This window comes from Notamacropus eugenii, chromosome 1 (assembly GCF_028372415.1).
Source record: "Notamacropus eugenii isolate mMacEug1 chromosome 1, mMacEug1.pri_v2, whole genome shotgun sequence".
In the NCBI taxonomy this organism is placed as follows: domain Eukaryota; kingdom Metazoa; phylum Chordata; class Mammalia; order Diprotodontia; family Macropodidae; genus Notamacropus; species Notamacropus eugenii.
In genome coordinates this window covers 68,587,094-68,602,902 of record NC_092872.1, presented here as the reverse complement: position 1 = coordinate 68,602,902, position 15,809 = coordinate 68,587,094, and the positions used below count along the sequence as shown (strand labels likewise).

General features: G+C 38.4%; 1 long non-coding RNA gene across 1 annotated transcript in view; it reads right to left on the bottom strand.

Annotated features, from left to right (window-relative positions):
• Positions 1-15,809, bottom strand: part of LOC140501447 (uncharacterized) — an 83,249-nt gene that overhangs the window by 8,073 nt on the left and 59,367 nt on the right. The gene's annotated exons all lie outside the window — the stretch shown is intronic.

Genomic DNA, 15,809 nt, shown 5'->3' with positions numbered 1-15,809 from the left:
TCAGTGTGTGTTGTCTGGCTGAACTCCACTAATTTGAACTATTCGGGGACAGATTTGATGTAAAGTGGCGATTTATCTAGATTAGCCATCCCATATTGATAGCCACAATCCTTTTATGCAAAATGCACAGCGCAATCTGATCCTGCCTCAACATTATGAATTCCTTTCCCTTGGTTGAGTGTTTCATTTGCCTGCTGATATAAAATTCATTGAGGCAGCAGGCAGCAATCAGAGCTTTGGGGAGTTTTAGTTCAGCATACCACAAGGCCAGAACAGACTGGCTAATGGCGAGGAGGGCACCAAGAATAACCCACTTACCTGTTTGGCAGAACAGTGGATTTTTGCATACGCACAGCACAGGTTTTTGAATTTGGAATGAATTGGGCCAAATTTGCAGTTCTAGCCACCAGAGTCTGGGTCTACTCCCATTGTGGTTCTAAAACTACTTAGCAAAAATGCTTCAGAGTGCTCAGCAGGGAAAAGGAAATGTGATAATTGTAGGGAGATTGGACATTATGCTAGAGTGTGCTCCCTGGCACAAAAGAATAATGTCTGTGAAATGCTAGTTCCAGGTCTTATAACACTGAATTTCTTTCACAGAGCTGCATCTACAAGATGTGAAATGAGGTAGCATCAATCATTAATGCTTTAAGCCAGGCTATCAACAGGGCATGACTCATATGGAACACGGGTTCTATAGAGGTAGGGAAGGGAAACATATGGTCAAGAAAAGTCTTGGAATGGGTATTGCCTCTTTCTTGATTGGCTCTTCTGGGCCCTATTCTCTTCCAGTTACAGCTAGAAACACAATGTACCCAATTACTCTCCAAGTTTAATTTTATTGTTTTTGTTACAGTATACAAAACTGTCCTTTCCATCCCTTTGATGATATCAACATTTCATCCAAAATAGAATCATTTGCTCCCTGAGAGGACCTTAGATACAAGTTGGCTGAATCCTTCCATTTCACAGATAATGAAACTGATTCCTAGAAAACTGAATTATCCAAGGTCACAAAAGCTAATTACCAACAGAGTCAGACTTCATCCCACGTCCTGCCTCTGTACCCAGTTGCTCAGGAAGAGAGGAGCAAATTCTTTTCAGACCTGGTGATTTCTGATTGCCTTTGACCAAAAAGAGTTCAGTTCCATCTGTCATGTAGTTTTCAAGAGACCAAGCACACAGCTAGATTTCAGGGAGTCAGTGATCTTGAATGAGAACAATTTACATCTTTCTTTTCATCAACTCCTAACTTAAATTGAACTTTTAATAATAGAAAATCATCATCATCATGCTCGTTAGTATTTATATAGCACTTTAAGGTTTGTAAACACCTTTTTACAAATATTAACTTATTTTATCCTCACAATAATCCTGGGAGTCACTTAACTTTAGAGGTAGGCAGAGACTAAGTGACCTGACCAGGGTCACACAGCTGGTATGAATATAGACAATAAATATTATTCTAAGAAATGTTCCATACGTTTCACCAGACTACCCAAAGTGACTACGACACCCACATAAAGTTAAGAACTCCTGTTCTAGACCCTAAGTTTTAGGATACTCATTAATATTTCCTTAAAAATTTATTGATACTTACTTGCCAAGTGTTCAAGGACAAAACTAGTTTAGAATTTTTGTCAGCTCTCTAGCTTCTGGTGCTTTCCCCTCTAAGATAACCATGAATTTATTTTTTAATATACTTGCACTAAATGTGTACATTTTGTCCAAGAGAATGCAAGTTCTTGGGGTAATGAACTGTTTCCTTTCTGTCTCTTTATTTTACCAGAGCCTACACTACCTGTCATATAAATACTTGTTTGATTCCTTTGAGGTAGGGTTTTGGGGGACAGTTTTAAGGAATTTTGATGAAAGTGAGCTCTTGAAGGAGAGATGAGAATATTCACCTCTCTCCCTTCATTAGAAAGCTGAGAATACTGTGAGTATGGAACTGATGTATTTATAGAGATATAAACGCACAAGTTTATACTCCTTGGCTCATTTGATATATTTATTGTTTTACTTTTTCTGAACTGCTTCTGGTTTTATCTCCCCTTTGTTATTTTTTGTTAAAGGGATGATTAACTGTAGAGAAAGAGGGGATTTATTCAGAAATGACAGTTATGTAAAAACAAAAGATAGCAATAAAAGTTATTTTTTTTGAAGATGCTGAGGGAGAAATCCAACTAAATCAAGTCAACTTGTGACCATTTGAGAAAGAAACTGAAGAAAACCAACAGATGGGAAGATGGATGAAAAAAGATTAAAGAAAAGAGAAAGTCTTTCTATTCTCAAAGATGATGGGGCCACTACATTTGGATTCTAGAGGAAGAATGCAGATGTCAATGTAAAGAAACAAAGATGAGAAAAGTAGATGGACAAGACCAAGAATAAAAACAGAAGGCATGTAGTAGAGTGTGGCACCCTTCTGAGAATATTAGAAGAATATTAAGCAAAGTATGTGAAGATAGGGAGGATGTCAAAGACTTGAAAGGAAAATCAGCCCTTATCCCCCAAAAAGGGGAGGAGGTGACCAGGGGAAAACTCAATAATTACTATACTATTACTACCACCACTATTACCAGCAGCAGCAGCAGTAGTCATCCTACTACCACCACCACCGCCACCACCACCACTACCACCATCATTATCATCACTAGAATTTATATAGCATTTTAAGGTTTGCAAAGTGTTTTATAAATATTTACATATATCATCACAAATAATCAAAAGCTTAGGGAAAATATCAGACCTTTAAATTATCCAAAAAAGTGCAAAAGAACATCAATAACTACTTTCTCACTTAATTAACAATACTAATAATGGCAATAGCGATAGCTAACATTTACTCAGTGCTTTAAGATTTGCAAAGTACTGTGCAAATATTAACTTACTGGATCCTCACTACAACCCTGGAAGGTAAATGCTATTATTATCCCAGTTCTACTGATGAGGAAACTGAGTTTGAGAGATGTTAAGTGACTTGCCCAAGGTCATTCAACTAGTAAGTATATGAAGCTAGATTTGAACTCAGGTCTTTCCTAACTCAAAGTACAGCAGACTAAAAATCTACACACATATTGAAGACATTTGGTGTTTTATGAGTAACTTTCCACAGCAAAGCACATCTTGACCATCCAACAACCAAATAAAAGATGCAACACATACCAGACCCTACTACATTCATTATTGTCAACCGTAAAAAAAATGGGGCTTGAAAATGAAAGCCCAAAAAAATTCCTTACAGAATTGGAAGGAATAATGAAAAAAATTCTAATAAAGCTCTTTGAATTCAAATTAAGTATTCCTTTTTGGCCCAGAACTGTGATTTCACAGTATGGGAGATTCCCTGGTATAGAAATTTCCTCCACAGAAGAAGATCAGTAACTCATCTGCATCTTGGAATCAGATAGTCTAAGAGAATTTCCTGCAGAGTGGGGAAATTAAGTTAAGTTGCCCACATCACGTATCTTATATGTGTTGAAGACAAGACTTGAGTATGCCTCTGTTTGACTACAAGGCCGCCCTTCTAAACAGCATACTATGTTGTCTCCTGCATTGAAAATGATTAACATAAACATGAATATTTACTAAGTGATTTTAATTGACTGTACTAATATTCAACGTTTGTCTTTTAAGACTTTTTAAAAGCATCTTATTTCATAAAGCAAAAACACTACCTTGAAGACTTTTCTCCAATTGGTTGTGTCCTTTGATTAGGTCAAAATTATACAGATTGAGAAACTGGATTCCAGGATGATAACTGACTTGCCCATGGTCACCTGACTAGTATATATGAGAGGTGGGATTTGACTGAGGTGCCTTCTCACATCAAACCCAATGCCATTCTTGCTACCTGTGGTTCAATTTAATGAAACAAGCTTTTATTAAGTCATTACTTGTACAAGGCACTAGACTAGACACTGAGCATATAAAGATAACTTTAAAAGGTTTCTGCTTTCAAGGAATCTACTTTCTCTCAGATAAGTAAATAAAAGATAGTTTGAGGAGCCCCCAAAACTAGGGAATCAGAAAAGACTCCCCATAGAAACTGGTACCTAAGCTGACCTTTACAGGAAGATAGGAATTCTAAAAAATAGTGATGAAAGAGATTATTGAAGGCATCAGGGAACAGTCTGTGAAAACACATAGACAGGAAATGGAGGGCTTAATTCAGGGGAAATCAAGAAGGTCAGTTGGGATAGAAACTTCTTGGGATGAAATAAGGTGCAATATTTGGAAACCAGAATGTAAAAGGCTTCAGATGATAAGCTAAGAGCTTTGTATTTTATCCTAGAGACAATAGGGAGACACTGAAAATCCTTGCACAGAAGAATGACATTTTTAGTCTTGGGTTAAGACAATTTGGCAACTGAGAGAATGATATTGGTAAAAGGAGAGAATGGAAGGAAGGAGACCACTTGGAAGGCAATTACCATGATCTAGGAAAGACATGATGAGGACCTGAAATCATGTTAGTTATGAGGGGAAAAAGAAGGGGACAGAATTTAATAAATTCTCAGGAATCCAGAAACCTATGGAAGGAGTGGCAAACCACCAAGGCCAGGACCAGTCTTAGCAACATTGAAAACCAAACAAAGAACACGCCTTTAATGTCCTCTTGTGATTCTTTTCCTCCCTTTTCTGTATCTTCTCTCCTAGTTGTCCTGTTCTTTCTTTTTCTTTGGAATGTAGTGCCCTGCATTCCAGGAACTTTCCTGTCTTCATTCAAATTGTGAGACCTTACCTTTCAAGGAATCAAACTCTCTCAGACTTTAGTAGTTCATTAGCTGGCCAAAGAGAAGAAAGAACTTTTTATTAATGTGTTAATAAGTGATCTGGCTATAATTTAATTAATTTGCCTTTCAACTTTAGCCTTAGAATAATAGTAGGAATTTTAGGCACCCAACAAGGCCAGTACAGAAACTGTACTTGGTCAAATGGGAAGGGAAGTGTTTCCATATTCTACAAACCTAATCTCTCAGCTCAAAGTTATTTTTATATGATGAAAAACAGAAAATCAAAAAAATCAATCTATTGTCTTACCTTGCCTTTTTGATTGTTCTTATAGATTTCCAGGGAAATTAGCAATCAAGATGACTTTTAACGAACTATTAGTTGAAATAAAACTCAATGACCATATCTACTCATTCAATAAGAATTTAACATAGCATCACAGACTTGGAGCCAGAGGAGACTTTAAAGATCATCAAATAGAGCCCTCCAATTTTGAGAAAAGTGAGGCCCAGAAGGTCTGGAGAAGGATTTAAGTCTGGTTCTTCATGATTCTCAGTCCAGCACTCTATCTGTTATACAACGTTGAGTGCCAACTATGAACTAGGCATATGTTGGGCAGAACATACACACACTCTATGTGTGTGTGTGTGTGTATATATGTATACACATACACACTATATATACATATATGTACATATACACGTACACATATACACATGCATACATACATGTGTGTGTATGTATATAGAGGTAGTATGGTATCATGGATAGAGAAATGACCTTGGAATCAGAGAGAACTGGATTCAAGTCCTGCCTATGACTCATTATGACTCTGGGCAAATCACTTGTTTTTCAATTTTTCAGTAACTCTCTAAGACTAACCTACAGAGCACTTGAGGAAATCCTCACTGGAAGGAAAGGTAGAAGGAATTTCCCCATTGGAATTTTCTGCACTGATGAAATGCAAGTCCAGACTATATACATACTTACACAATACACATACATATGCTGTGTTGCATGTATATATGTACACATGTGTGTGCATGCACATGGGTATGTGTGTATCCACATGTACCTATGTGTATCATATATACATATACATATTCACCCACACCATACATAAGCAATCCCACTGGGCTATGGGGAGATAAAACCTTATAAATAAAAATATCTAGAATTTTTGATACATGGAAAGATTTATAGTTGAAGGTACAGATCTTCAAAGAAAAGAAAACATAATTGAAAGAGTAGACTAATGCTAGAATCCTGAATTTTAGATGAGAAATGATAACACTGGTTGATACCAGTATCCTCAGGTTAATTATTAGTAAAGGTGAAGTTTGATTGGAAAAGTATTGGTACAACCCGACTTTGAGAAGGAATCTCTCTCCATAATGCAAATTACAATTCTGACTATTAAAGACTTCTCAGATCAGTCTCATAAGGAGGTCAATCTGTTGACCAAAAGGAATAATCCCCTAAATTTTCAGTGGTGTCACCTACCCCAGCTGACAGAAGAGTGGATGAATCACCTGAAAAGAAAGCAACAAATATTTGCTAAAAATAATATTGCTCATACTATAGGACACGTTTACAACTTTTACATAATCTCCCTTTCCTCATCATGAATTAAGGACCAGAAGAAAAGTCAACGTTATCTAATTCAACCCCTTCACTTCCCACTTTAGGAGACTGAGAACCAAAGATGTTTAGCAACACATCAAACATTAAACAGTAGTAAGTAGCAGATTTGGGATTTGAACTTAGGGTGCCAGACTCTGAATCTAGAATTCTTTCCACAGTATCATGCTGCTCTGCCCTGCCTCCCATCCACTTATCTTGCCTAAATTTTTTCAGAAAAGTGTAAACTTTTGTCACTCTTATAAAATAATTAAATAAATATTTTAAGTTCTGTAGCTGTGTCCCTAATATAATTCAGCACTTCAATAGAGTTTCTGTTCTCAAAGTATACTTATATACCATTTGCCAGCGGGCTGGCCTACAGATTTCATATTTCAAGGCTCTGGACTTTCAGCAATGTTTTTGTTTCAAAATAGGATGGTCAGAGGATGCCCACTTAACTTGGGGTCTACTAGCCACATTTCTTCTCTTCCCCTTCCCTTCCCTCTCTTTTCCTTCCTTTGCCTTCCCTTCCCTTACCCAAAATCTTAAACTGCACTCTGAAGCCCACAGAACAGACAACACCAGGCCCCTGCCCAAGCTCCATTTGGGGGCTCTTTTCTGGATCCTTTTGGCTTAAGAGTGGTTATCAATATTAACTGTTGCTGCTTCCCTCCCAGCTTGATTTAGTTATTTTTTTCTTTGGCTCATTAAACTACCCTGACTACTTCTTAAACAGGCCAACTGAGTGTAATGGAATGCTATTGTGCTATAACAAACGATGAGCAGGTCAATTGCAGAAAATCTTGGATAAACTTACATGAACTGATGCTTAATGAAGTGAGCAGACCTAGAACATTGTATACAGTAATAGTAACTCTATGTAATGATAAAATTTGATTGATTTAGCTCTTTTCAACAATACAAATACGTAAGATAATTCCAAAAGACTCACGATGGAAAATGCTATCCACCTCCAGAGAAAGAACTGATGGCGTCTGAATACAGACTAAAACATACTGTTTTTACTTTGCTGTTGTTTTTATGTCTGTGTTTTTTCCTTTAGTTCCGTTTCTTCTTTCACATGACTAAAGAGTGAAGTGTGTATTAATGATTAAGTTGCTATGTATTAGCTACTCTCCATTAGCATGGAAACTTGAACTCTCTCTCTGAACTTAAGCCTGCAGCTTCAGGATCCCTGTTTTTAACACGTCACCCTCCACAAACAAAGTAAGCGTATTTTGTATCACTAGCTAAGCTATCCTGTTATTATTTCCTCATGTATACTTTGATAGAAGGGCAACCAGGTGGTGCAGTGGATAGAGCACCAGTGCAGGAGTCCGGAGGACCTGAGTTCAAATCTCACCTCAGACACTTGACACTCACTAGCTGTGTGACCTTGGGCAAGTCACTTCACCTCAACTGCCTCAGCCTAGGTCATCTCCAGTCATCCTGATGAATATCTGGTCACTGGATCCAAATGGCTCATGAGGAGGAAGAGAGGCTGATGACCTGCACAGCCCTCCCTCACTCAAAACAAAGTCAAGTGCAAGTCATGTCATCATTTCTCTGATGGTATGGTCTTCCTCAGCAATGAAGGATGAATGCAACAATATAATGCAGTAAGGTTTTTTCTATTATGGTTACATGTACATTGTAATGTACCATCCTACTCAGTAATGCAGCAATGGCAAACATGTTTGAGGAGCCCCTAGTTCCTGTATGCAAAGATGCCTCCATGATATAATTGCTTTCTGCCATGCAGCTGCTGAACATGAGCTAATCTACATGCTGTATTGCTTCGTTTACAGTGAGCTGGTCTCACACTGAGTGTAGAAAGAGACAGGCTCTGCCAGAAAAGCTTGCTTCCTGAGGCATGTTATTTCTTTGGACGATTTGCGGCCTGATAATGGCCATGTCATGGCTGTGCAGTGATGGATCCAAATGCCCCAACACACTTGATGGATCTTAGCATAAATTGGCCATTTATCACCATGTAGGACCTTTAGAATTTCCACATTCAGGCTGCTATGCCATAATACTGATGAATTGTTAAAGGCTGAGAGTATCCTCCACATCTCTTGTTATCTTGAATGTATAAAATGAAGTTGAGGGGAGATTAGCCTATAATGAGACAACTCCCCAGATACTCCCCAACACTGGACAGTAGTTTCCTGGTTCTTTGGTGACCTTACAGGTTCTTTAGAGATATAAACCACATACATGTGCTTTTATATATTTCCCACTAATCCCTCACTAAACAGAAATATTCAGTTTCCAAAAATCAAAACTGTAGTGCTTGTAGATTTGCAGGAACAGAGACATCCCAAGGGATATACTTGCAATTGGATTATGCCTCATTTCCACTGTTATGTAACTGAAATTTTTCAAAAGGTTTTTTTTATATAACTTCAAATTTTTGAGTTCTATTATACTCTCATTAGTCAGTCAATAAACATTTATTAACTGCCTGCTATATGCCAGGCACTATGCTAAGCACTGGAGATACAAAGAAAGGTAAAAGGCAATCTATGCTCTCAAGGCGCTCAGGAGAAGACAATAAAAAACAAGTGCAAACAAGCTATATACAGGAAAAATAGGAAATAATCACTCAGTGGAGGCAATAGAATTAAGAGAGATTGGGAAAGGCTTTTTAGGTGCAAAGTGAGATATTTCTAAAGTCTACCAAAAATATGAATGTCTGTCATTTTTATTCAATTCAATACAGTAAGCATTTGTTAAGGTCTTACTATGGATCAGGCACCTTCACATACTATGGATACAAAAAAAAAGAAAATAAAAAAATCCTTGCCCTCCTGTTGTTTACATTCAACTTGAGGGTGACAGAGGAAGGAATATAGAAATTCCTTTCTTTTTCCAATCTTTTTTTCCCCCTTTTAGTTCAATGTTATACTTTCTTCTCTCTAAATTTCCTGAATCTCAAAGGTCTATTCTAGTTCTTAAATTCTATTATGATTCCCATAATCATACCCTGAAAAAAGTAATACAACTGAACTAGTAACCACTGACGGAACTTACAAGGTGGTAGATTTGGGATTGATATGAGAGAATTTCAGGGGCAGTTTGGTTGTGCAATAGAGTGCCAGACCTAGAGTTAGAAACACTCATCTTCCTAAATTCAAATCCAGCCTCAGACACTTACTAGCTGCTGTGTGACTGGGGTAAGTCACTTAATCTTGTTTGCCTCAGTTTCCTCATCTGTAAAAGGAGTTGGAGAAGAAAATGGCAAACCACTTCAGTATCTCTGCCAAGAGAACCCCAAAATGTGTCATGAAGAGTGGGATATGACTGAAAAACAACTAAACATGTGAACAAGAAAGAATTCACTAATATAATGAATCCTATCCAAAAACAGTATAGGCTACCTTGTGAAGTAATGTGCTTCCCATCACTGGAAGTATTCAAATGTTGAAATCTCAAAGTAACTTTTTACTTTTCTCCCTCCCTCACCTCTCTCATACAATCAGTTGTCGATTTTCTCTCATTTCTATAAACTTCTCCCAGTTCATATGGTCACTAACCTAGTTCAGGCTCTCATCCCATCTTGCACAGGGGTATTGTCAAAGGTTCTCACCTGGGACCCAAAAACTTTTTAAAAACATATGTTGATAACTATATCCTTTCCAACTTTAAATCTATAATTATTTCAAAGCCATCACTAATTTCATTCCCATTTATATAAATCAAGAATGATTAGGGGCTTCTCCCTCCTTTACTCTTCATACTTAAATATTTGTTTGATCCTGTTTCTTGTTCTTTCCTGATATCTTTATTCTATCGCTTACTTCTCAGGCCTTGTTCTTACACCTGTCTTTCTTTGTCAGTCTCTATTTTGAACATCTTTTTTTTCTGTGGATCCTAAGTACCGTAATACAAATCATCTTCTATATTCATTACTTTGACCCATATCACTTTCATGCTCACAATCATCGAGCCTACTAGGTTGACGTGGGAGTGAAGTGGCTGAGAACACACTTTGCATTTGTGAGGCATTTTTGTCTGCTTTTGTTTGAGGCAACCTGGTACAAATGGAAAAGTAGTGCATCCAAGATCAAAGAACCTAACTGTGTCTTAGCTTGCCATTTACTCCCTATATGATTACAGGCAATTTATGATACCTTTCTGGGACTCAGTTTCCTCAACTGAGATCTCTAAAATCCCTAATAGACTTAAATCAGGGGTTCTTAAGGTGTGTGTATAAGAATAATGTTTCTAAATGCACACGATTAAAAAAAATTATTGAAATAAAGATGTGGTTTTTTTCCTATCCAAATTCAAAGACCTCCTGAAATCTATCCCTGGATGCCCAAATCCATGGAATATTAAATTCACTATATGTGATATTCAATAAATGATCATACAGTTATATGAACTGATGCAAAAAGAAGTAAGCAGAACCAGAATACATTGTACACAGTAACAGCAATATTGTAACAATGGTCATCTGTTAAAAGTTTAGCTACTCTGGCTGATACAATGATGCAAAATAATTCCAAAGGCCACATAATGAAAAATGCTACCTATGTCCAGAGAAAAAGCTGATGAACTCTGAGGGCAGGCTGACATTTGTTTTCTTTATTTTTCTTGCAACATGGGTAAAGTAGAAATAGATTTTGCATAATTTCACAGGTATAATTGATATTGCTTGCCTTCTCACTGGGTGGTAGAGGGACTAGAGGGAGACAGAGAATTCAGAAATCCATTAAAAAAAAAGAATGATGAAATAAATAAATAATAAATGCATTGCAAATAAATAAATAAATGATCATAGAAACGAAGTATTTTAGAGTTGGTAGAAACCTTGATCATCATTCCCATTTTATACCCAAGGTCCAAAGAGGTTGGATAATTAATCCAAAGTCACACAGCTAGTTAACCGTAGAACTAGGACTAAATCTCCTTTTAAACCCCAAAACAAAACTTTCCACTAAGCTGTGCAACCATTGTTCAAGGAATGGTATATAGAAAAAACCAGAGTAAAAACTAGTTCTTCCTAAGACCTTAAGTATTTTGCTTTTATTATGCAACAGCACTGTCTTCAGGTTTCATTTTGCTTCTCAAATCTCAAGGTGTGTGAGGGGCAACTTTCCCCAAAAGAGTCAAAGTCTACTGTGCTTTTCAGATCTCAGAAAGAGTTGACAAAATTTGTCATTGAAAATGGACAATAAGGAGCTTCCTGTCTGTCTATAAACCCTGCTGTCTCTGATCTCTCACAGCTGAAATCTGCCTGTGTAGTATTTCATTGAACTGAGAGCTAGTGAAGTAGGTGATATACTATTCCCAGCCCTGTGGAGACTCAGTTTTCTTCTTATACAGTAACACAAATTTCCCTTGGAATGTCCCACACCAAGAAAAAGACCACTCCCAGGAGGGAAATGCAGGTTCCATGGCCAGCCAACCACTGGCTTCTTTTCTGTCAATTAGTGCTAGTTTTAAAAGGTGTTTTGTGAATCCAGTTCCCTTTTCAAGAAAGAAATCCTTTCCCTTCCCATGATCCATCACTCATTCTGAAGCAAGGTCCCATATCTTGGTTCGCACTAAGAACCTTTGATTGGCACCTGAACATTATAACATCATCTTGGGCTTGTGGCAAACCATTCTGCAAAAAAAGAAAATATGTGTTCCTTGCCCCTGGTCCACCCCCAAAACGGCACAGGGGAAATTCAGGCTCACCTCCCTGACAGCTTGCCTCCTGGATCACTTGACAGAGTTAAACAACACCTGACAGAAGACAGTTTACAGTACGAATTACAGTAAACAGCACAGGGAAAGACACTGCATGGTGAATAAATTAAATAAATCAATCACCAGTCTAATAATAGAAAGGGAATGAAACTCGGCCACAGGAACGATGGGGAGAAGATGCATTCTCAGATGAAATTCAAACAGAGATGGAGAGTCGATGAGGCAGAAAGAGACCAGAAAGCTATTCAATAGCACTGAGCTGGCCTGCCTTCTCCCTCTAAAAATGGGGCCAATGATGAGAAACCCCGCTCTCCCTCACCCTCCACTCATCCCCCTTTCTCTCAGCTTCCACCCCACTGTCTCAGCTAGGCCTGGATGCTTAAGCTCCCTTCACCTGGCTGGGAACAGCCTTGTGTGCATCAGACATGGTCCTCCTCTCCCCAAACCAACCCTTCTGCCAAATGAGCCCGGGAATGGTTCCCTTTTGCAGCCTGCTGATAATCTGGAATTTGTCTACAATTGTGGCGGGAACATGCCTTTTTCCCCTTGATGACTCTGGCGCATTTGCAGAGAGCTGCACCAGAAAGCATGCTGAACAATGGGAGATGATTGTTTTGAAATGTACCCAACAGGAAGCCCTCTTCTGACATGCTTTCAGATTGCTGGCTCTGGAGATTGAATGGATTAATGGAGTTCGACAGGAGTTTATAGTTTATCATCAACCAAGTGTTGCTGCTGCCGCCTATCTGTCCTTCTAAAGGGGAAAAAAGAAAGGCATCAGGCCCAGAACATTCATTCTGCAACAATCTGAACAAGGTGAAGGGCAGGGAGGGCGGGGGGAAGGAGAGAGGGGATCGGAGGAGACGACTTGTCCAATGGCCATCATCAATTTCCTGGCAGAAGAAAAAATGACCTCCAGCTCTCAGAGTTTGTCATCCCAGTCCTTTTTCCTCCATAGCCTCCCCCTTCTTCTCTCACTCTAAATCCCCCCCCAGACACACACACACACACACACACACACACACACACACACACACACACACACACACACACACCTCCTCTTAAAATCATTGTTCAAAGTGGTGAAAGGCCTAATTGCCCCTGGGCAGTGTGGTCAATCTTCCTGGAGATTTAGCAGGCTGCTTTCATCTGGCCTGAGCAGGCTAGGAACTCAGCATTTCCCTCCAGGCAATCTATATGGTCTAGTAGCTCACTCTGAAAGTGATGCCTTATCGATTCCTGCCATAGCTTCCAGAGCAGACTCCAGGATCAGAGCAGCTGACAATAACTAACACGTTTAAACCATTAGTCTCATTTGTAACTACTCAGTGAAAGGCTTGTCAGTCACCACGAACCAGAGGCTGCAGCTTTTAGCAGATTTCTAATCCCATTCATTTTGCCACAATGACCCCCAGAGTTAATGGGGGTTATCAGAGAAAACTATTTTTTTTTTTTTTTGGGCCTTCAAAAGCTTTGCCTTTTTTTTCTTCCTCTTTTAGGAACATAAAAGCCATTTAGGTCGCAATGTTTCAAAACAGTGATGCAGGTGATGATCTGTACTTCTCCTGTGAGGAACGATCTGTTTCCTTGTGTATGGCATGTGGTGTCTGGTACCTTGAAAATCTCATGGAGAGTCAGGTGCCAGGTAGACGAGTTTTCAAGAACAAAGAAGCTTTCTCTAGCATTCTTTCAAAGAGCTATTTGATGATTTTTCCCCTTCCATCTTTGCTGTTGAAGAGACTCCTTTCACTGCATAAAATGTCTTTTTTCCAATATACCCTCACATTGTTCTAGCATACCGAAGAAGGATCAGGCTCTATTCCAAAGTGCAGGTAAGATATTCCAAGTGTCAGATGTTAAATCCCCACTGTTTAGGCTAGATAGTTTTAGGCAGAAGGGATTACAGGAACATAGATTTAGGATCACAGGGACTTAGGATCATAGATTTAGAGTTGGAAGGGACCTCAGAGGCCATCTGGTCCAATCCCCTTCGTTTTGTAGAGGAGGAGAATAAAACTCAGAGAAATGAAGTGATTTACAGGAGGTCACATAGCTAGTAACTAGCAGAGATGTAGAATTTGCACCCATAGTGGTGGAACTGTGAGTTTTCTGCAGAGTCCCTTCCTGGCAATGCCCTTCAGGAAGGTAGCACCTGAAGTAACAAAGGAAAGATAACGTCTTACCAATAGGAGACAGTTGACCAGGACTGGTACACAGCATTCACAGAAGAGAAAAGTCTTTCTAGGCACATAGTAAGTACTTAATATCCACTTTCTGATTAATTTCCTCTGGCCTTACAATTTGCCACTCTTCCACATCTTTTTGCTACTTTGGTGAATGCATTGATCAAATCCTGCCCTCAGTAAAGTTGTGAATTAGGGCTAGTTTTGTCTTAGGATAGTACCACCTCCTCTTTCAAGGCTCTCCTTCCTACTACTTATATTTTCTAACCCAATTCTTTGATTTCAGAAACCTCTCTCTACCTGCCACCATCTTCAAACCTATTTAGAGCTATCCATTCTAGTAGACTGTACATGTTCCTTGATTTTCATCTTTGTTTTTGTATCACCAGGGCCAAGTTTAGGAAATGTTTGTTGAATGAATGAGATTACTAAGAGTTTAATATGTTACATGTTTACCTTTTAAATTGAGGACAATTCCTTGGTACAAAGAATATAACTCCGATATTGGAATTTCAGGCAATACCAGTGAGGTCAATAGAGGATATCAGGCGTGGGACCAAGGATAACATTCCAAAAGACAATGATATATACACCACCTACTCTGTTGATAGGTCTAATAAGTTCTGCTTCTTCCAATATATCCTCAGAAGTCATAAAACTAGCCTTCTGATAAAAGCAAGGAAGAGGAGACCACCTCAATTCACCTTATAGCTAAAATTTTCAAGTGCTCGTCATCACTCAATTCCTACCTTTCCTGGGAACTTTTGATGGTGACACCATTTTTCTCTTGTGGTTGCATACTGATAGGAAAGGTGACGAGGCAGGAATTATTTATTTAGGTAAGAACTGTAATGAAGTATAGGGGAAAAGGGAATGCTTTTAAATAATCCCTACAATTTAAGAAAAAGCTAAAATCTAAGCTGTCGATGGGAAAGTTAAAGGTCACAACAACCTCAGAAGATAAAATGAGAATCAGATTTCTCACAGCTTAAAACAAGGATATAAAAAAATCAAATCTTGGTCTCTTTCACAAAAGATGCTTTCTAGTGTTTTTGTTAATGGTCTTTCATGTTGTGACTGCTTACTGAAAGACTCAATTATAGAAAGCTGATCTTCAGTTTTGGTATTAGTGCACATTCTGACATTCAAAAGAGTTACAGTTGTGTTTTTTTGTCTGATTTTTCATTGTATGAGGGGAAAGTATTTCATTTGAGGGAGAAGACAATGATAATTTGGAGTAAAGTTTAAAATGTGCATATGTACATGTATTTTTTTCTAGACCTGTGAGCTCATCAGTATAGGAAATTCTAAGTGTGTGCAAAATCCCTCTGCAGATGCAGATTATCAGAAATTTATACTTTTAGACAGTTGCCTAGGGTACTGAGACACTAAGTGACTTGCCTTGGGTCACATAGCTAGCGTGTGTCAAAGACAGGGCTTGACTGACTCTGAATGTCTATTTACTACCCCCCTAATACTTCTGGTATATGTAAATATTATATATAAATGTGTACATACATCCACACATATAGAAATTGCCAAAGGTTTCCCCACAATGACCAT